This window comes from Leptidea sinapis, chromosome 29 (assembly GCF_905404315.1).
Source record: "Leptidea sinapis chromosome 29, ilLepSina1.1, whole genome shotgun sequence".
NCBI classification, from domain to species: domain Eukaryota; kingdom Metazoa; phylum Arthropoda; class Insecta; order Lepidoptera; family Pieridae; genus Leptidea; species Leptidea sinapis.
The window spans coordinates 9,491,008-9,497,257 of NC_066293.1; the positions used below are offsets into that span (position 1 = coordinate 9,491,008).

The 6,250-nt window shown below is 35.6% G+C and overlaps 1 long non-coding RNA gene across 1 annotated transcript; it reads right to left on the reverse strand.

The window, feature by feature from the left end:
* Nucleotides 1-2,140: 2,140 nt before the first annotated feature.
* LOC126973341 (uncharacterized) lies at nucleotides 2,141-3,097 on the reverse strand. Its single transcript, XR_007731336.1, has 2 exons — nucleotides 3,034-3,097; nucleotides 2,141-2,221 (listed from the first exon to the last, which is right to left on the reverse strand). It is a non-coding gene; the product is annotated as an uncharacterized LOC126973341 (long non-coding RNA).
* Nucleotides 3,098-6,250: the final 3,153 nt, after the last annotated feature.

A 6,250-nucleotide genomic window follows, 5' to 3' on the forward strand; every position in this document is an offset into this window, starting at 1 on the left:
TAAAACACGTTTCTAAGACTATTATCTATCTATTAGTATATACATATAGAGTTGCTCACTAATGTTCATAACAGAACATGATATAATAAAATAGAACAGTGGTTTCACTAAACCGTGAATTACAAGTGCATATTTTATTATCATTAAGCTACATGTATAGTCTATACTTAAGCTTACAAACAGAATATATTGTACATTTATTTTTATACAGATTGAAATCTACTTTCAAGTACTTACAGTAGGTATTTGGAATGATACAGAGTTGTTAACACGTCCATTTTAAAACGCGTAGAAAAGGTTTTATTCATCAAATCCAAATATATTAAATTCTAATAAATGGACTATCACACAAAATTTGCCATTTTAATTACATTTGATTTTGATTTGAATTATTTATTTTCATCTTACAATGCAGTGTAGGTAAAGTGGTGACCACGAAATAATTTCTGTGAAGGCCGAGTGTTCTAATCACGCCTTTTTTGTGCAGTAGGAAGACAAAAGAACTGATGGTGAAGTGATCGCTTCCGACCTTTTATGAAGGTGTCAATTTTTAAGTTACCCAAGTAGTGACGATAACTTAGATAATTTATACGCCTAGATAGAGCCACTTCCTGTTGGACAACCGATGAAAACAGGCCAGGTTTAATACTTTAGTGTGCGTGTCAAGCTACGTCCTACACTCGCGGTATGTATGTCACTTTGTGTTAGTGTGCGTGCACTACTCAAAATAGAGGTTTCATACTCAATTTTTTTACACAGTCTATCTAAGGACGATGACTTATAATTTTGTAGTGTGTCGTGCGTTGGTGGGATTCGGCGGTAGGAATCAGATCTTCGGAACTCTGCGTGATAAATGTGGTAGAAGACACACAAGGCGTTCACAGATTGATTGGAACCTCACGATTACAGCAGCTCTGCGTCGCATGGCACAGAACAGAAAAGGAAATAGTTCCAGTTAAATTGAAAATAAAAGTGAGTGTTTTGATACTCGAAAAAGGTATTGCAGACTTGTTAGTATAGGAGTCCCCGGGTGCCAGAAATCTTCAAGTTATTGCTAATTTGATAACAACAATGAACTGGTCTGTCTAGCCACCGCGGGCTGTTCAACCTGGATCGACGTTCTACTTAAATTTATATCAACATATTGGCTCGCGCTGCAAATGAAGGACAACTCGGGTCGAACATGGGCTCGCTAATTTGTACGCACACGCTCTTGATACATAGTATTTACATCCTCTTGTTATTCATAAGAATTAACGTGGGAGATATGAGATTATACGGTGTTTTGGTACCAGGCGATCATATTAACTATGATATGAGAAGAGATTGTCTTAATCTATGACGCGAGTATACCTTAATATATTCTAACGTCATGAGCATGGAGTATACATAGACGCCAGGAGAACATAAATATGGTACGAGGACTTCATATGCAGTTTAGAGGTTTATGCAAAACGCACATCTTAAAATTATCTTAATGATGATCAGTTATAAGCTCGATTCTCTTTTTCTGGCAGCAGATCTTGTGCGAACACAAATCGTATCATATCCCACAACGCGTCACTGTCCGAGTCCATCTCGAAAGATTGCAGCAACCGTTTGGATTCATTCTTTATATCTGAGCTTCTATAAGGATCCCATTAAACATAATTTTCGAATCAAACTAGGAAAAATTGTGCATAAATATATATTTTTTATGACAATAAGGGACGAGACGAGCAGCGCCACTCAGGATGCTTGAAAAACCCAAAAATTCTGAGCGACACTACAATTGTGTTTGTCACCTTGAGACGTACGATGTTAAGTCTCATTTGCCCAGTAATTTCACTAGCTACGGCGCCCTTCAGACCGAAATACAATAATGCATACACATTACTGCTTCACGGCAGAAATAGGAGCCGTTGTGGTACCTATAATCTAACCGGCATTCTGTGCAAAGAAGCCCACTGGTACCCTAAATTGCCTCTTACGATACCCAGGGGCCTGGGCTTTCCCCAATTATTTATTTGTGGTACAATCTGTGTGAAAATTATAAAACCCCCTCCCCTTTCTCACGTGATAATGGGCAATCTCTTGAGAGGCAGGTCTACATAGGTATCGCTAGAACAATCTCAACACAAAAAAAAAGTTTTTTAAAAGGATACAGCCCTTGGCAATATTGATAGGTGCGCTTAAGTCAAGACGAACCCCCGTCAACTCCTTCCCAAGCTGGTAATTAAATCTGAAAACATTCCACAAACATACAATTATTGAAGTGAGATCTTCTTTAGCCGCGTTGGACAGTTTTTGCTAGAGGAAAATCTTAATGGTTCGCGTCACCTGAATGACTGGCGTCATGACTGGCGCACGCGATAAAGATATCTCGCAAGTGTATCTGTAGCCATACAGCTGACATATTGTGCAATATTAGTGCTGTGTACATCTTATAAGTGAAATTGAATGGATTTAGTGAAAAGTTCAATGTGTATATTGTGCATTGTTGAAATAGTGTTTTTGTTGAATAAATAAATTATTGAAAGAAAGTTTTAAAAATAAATAGAAATTAATTAATTTTAAACATCATGAAACTTCTTCCTCTTTGATTGATCTGTCAATAATCTGTCTTTTCTGTTCAATAAAATAGGCCCTTTAAAACTTGCATCAAGAAAATATTAATACTTATCACCATACACCTCGTTAAAACACCTAAGAAGTAAGAAAACATAATATGTTAATTGTAAATAAAAACGCTTGCGTCATGAATTACATTATATTTGCTAATGAGCACCGACCGGTCCAGATTCATGCGTACGTACGGGGTACGCGAAGTGCGGGTAGAGTGTAGCTAACCGCGTTGCAAACACAAGACGCGAACTGTAACTGCCGATAAAGCGCGGCGAAAATCAACCGAACTTCGACCGAATTTTTTATTTTTACACAATGTTTGTATTCGGTGCAAACCACATTCGGCCCATCACTACAAATTAGTACAACTACCCTCAAATACAACATGGTGGCATCTCAGTGTTGAACAATTAAGAAAATAAAACTTACTTAGCACTCTCCAACCTATTATTATCACTGTCAGCAATTTTGAGACCTGTTTTGAACATCTCACACACCCGGTCCAATTCACAGCCTCTCTTGTTTAAATCTTCTAGTGTCTGTGTCAGCTCTTTCTAAAAATAATATTTTCTTTATGACAGTAAGGTACGAGACAAACAAGACATTCAGCTGATGGTAATAAATATGTCCTGCCCATTACAATGCAGTGCACTTAAAAATTCTGAGCAGCACTACAATTACGCTCATCATCTTGAGACAGAAGATTTTAACCCTCATTTGCCCAGTAATCTCACAAGCTTAGGCACCCTTCAGACAGAAACACAATAATGCTTAGATATTACTGCTTCAAAGCATAAAAAGGTGCTGTTGTGGTACCCATAATCTAGCCGGCATCCTGTGCAAAGGATGGTATATAGAGGTATACCAATTTTCAAGCATATTTGTTGTAATGTATGGGTACTATATTGGCCCTGACATCTACTTGAAAACTTTTATTGTAGAACCTGATGCAGAATAAGAGTGATAGTGGTGATAACTGTATTGATTATCCTGAGAATATTTTGTGCGCCCCTGAATTCCAATATCAATATTTAATGCTTTTTTTGGATTGTTAAGTACTGCCCTGCAGACTTCTAAAGATTGTGGTGTGCATCCCTAGGACTCAAATTCAAGAAATATATTAAAGCTTCCTTGACAAAGAAGGCTAATAAAGTATAGTAGATTATATAGATGATAATGATGCATGGTTCTTGTCTGTTTCTGCGCAGGGCACCTAAAATTATTGTTGTGTTTGTTAGTTAATATTATAATATATTAATAAGTAGTGGCTCGGAAGACGAAATTAAAAGGCGAATTGTTATTACCAGATCTGCAATGCAGAAGTTGACGAGGATATGGCGGGACAGGAATATCACCATAGCAACTAAAGTCCAGTTAATGATATCTCTGGTGTTTCTCATACCACTATATGGTGCCGTAACATGGACAGTCAAAGAATGAGAGAGAAAAGGATTGACACACTAGAAATTTGGTGTGAGAGAAACGTCTTGATACTTGAAGAACTCAAGGTGAAAGAAAGGGTTTCATCTACAGTCAGAGCGGGTATACTCAGATACTTCAGAAATATCATGCGACGTGGAGAGCATGCCATAGAGAGACTGGTTGTTCAGGGAAGGGTCAACAACAGTAGGTCAAGGGGACGCTCCCCTATGTGCTGGACAGACCAGATCAAAGCCTTAACCAACATTACCCTCTATACACATATGTATGTATCAGAGAATGAAGAGTCAGCCACCATAACTGGTGCAGAATTGTTCGTTGTTCGACATGTGAAAATATAGATTTTGTAACTATATATTGTTTATATCACCCTCTGCTTGGCCAACAAGTTTGCAAAGGTATTGAGTTGTCAGTTTAATCCTAAGCAAGATGTCACCATTGTATAAGGACCAGTGTCAGTTGCCACAAACATGAGACCTTGTCTACACCTCTGGAGATAGTGTGTTGTCTAGAAATTCCTTTCAATTTGTTTTAGATTCTTTCTTAAGTCATATCCATAACTCGGTTACAAGCATTAATAATCATCACACACATATTTGCACCCACCAGGATTTGAATCCGGAACCATAGCTTTATTAGTCATGGTCACTAACAACTGGGCTATATGAGATTAAATCAAACAAGTACCTATCTACCTTTAGCTTCAATTCCTGCATGTATTTTATCTCTTTTTCATTTCTCTTTTTATTTTCCTCCATTTCTTTCTTATCTCTCTGTATTGTTTCTGTAAAATGCCAAATTATATGTTAATATTCAGTTATTGAGTAGAAGGCTCAATTATTTGATGATGTAAAAATTTTATAAGAGCAATTCGCATTGGACTTACCTTCGACTTTCAAACAAAAGTTATCCAGTTCTTCAGCGAGCCCCATAAGCCATGGCTCCTTTTCAAGTTCTCTGTCCATTTTTACACCGTAATTATGTCCAGATATTAAAGTTAGAAGTTATCCCAATTCTGTGAGAATAAAATTTATTAATTTATATTTAAACTACGTAATTATCGAAAAGTGGAAACCGTTTGTTTTCAAAATAATGTCAAAACCTAACACAATCATACAATGTCAAACTTTCAGATGTGACATGGTTTGACATTTGATTGCGATTGTCATTTTCATGACAATGGACAAATTGTGAAAATCGATTTGTCGCAGCCAGACTACGTAGGTACAGTGCGTTCACAGTTATTTTACCTCTAGCCGTTAAGTTAGCTAACCTGAACGTTATATTACCATATTTAGCTTCTATGACTCCCTCAAAGGACAAGTTAAATTTTGCGGTATTGATGATATTTTTTTTTCTTACAATATAATGATTTCAACGTAAAGTTTGTAATAAGATCTTTTGTTATCGGGACGGTTGAATGCATTTAAATTTATATTTGGAGTCATTACAGAAATTTGTTCACCAAATTTAATTTTTTATGTGTGATATATTTATTATTATAGTCTATTTTTCCTAACTTCCTAACAAATGTGGCGTACAGAGAATCAGCTCGTAGCAAGAGATAATTCGAACAGATGGGGATCATCGTACGCATGAACGACTGAAATTAATGGTTTTTATGCAGTGAATGAAAAGTATTGGGTAGAAGAATAGAAATAATACAAGTTATTATAATAGTTTTATTATTCGGATTCCGATGATAAAAAAATATACCTATCTTATAATATTATTTATACCTATCTTAACTTACTACTTATTATACCTTTATATATCTTTACGAATAAGCCTATCTAATAATATTATTTTAAAATAAAAAACAATTAAGTGATCGGGAGATTTCCGTCAGGAAAGAAGTTCGTTATTCCAATTTAATAAACTGTTCAGTAAGATACGAAATTATTATAATTACATTATGAAAATAACTCAAAAAAATATGTGTAAGCTTATCAAAAGTATTTAATTAGTACCAAAGAATTACCAACCCATTTATGAGTTGCTACTTTTTATCCTAAAAAAGCACGTTTAGTGTATTAATTATTGTAAGCTGTCATTTGTTATTGTATTAGTTACACAGTAATAACCAAAATTTGTTCATCCAGATAATTATCTTAATCGGAAATAAAGAAATCTATTTGCGTTTTAGGCTATCTGTCATTCATAGCTATCAAACGTTTTTCACGATATTTCACTTTCTCACAAGAAA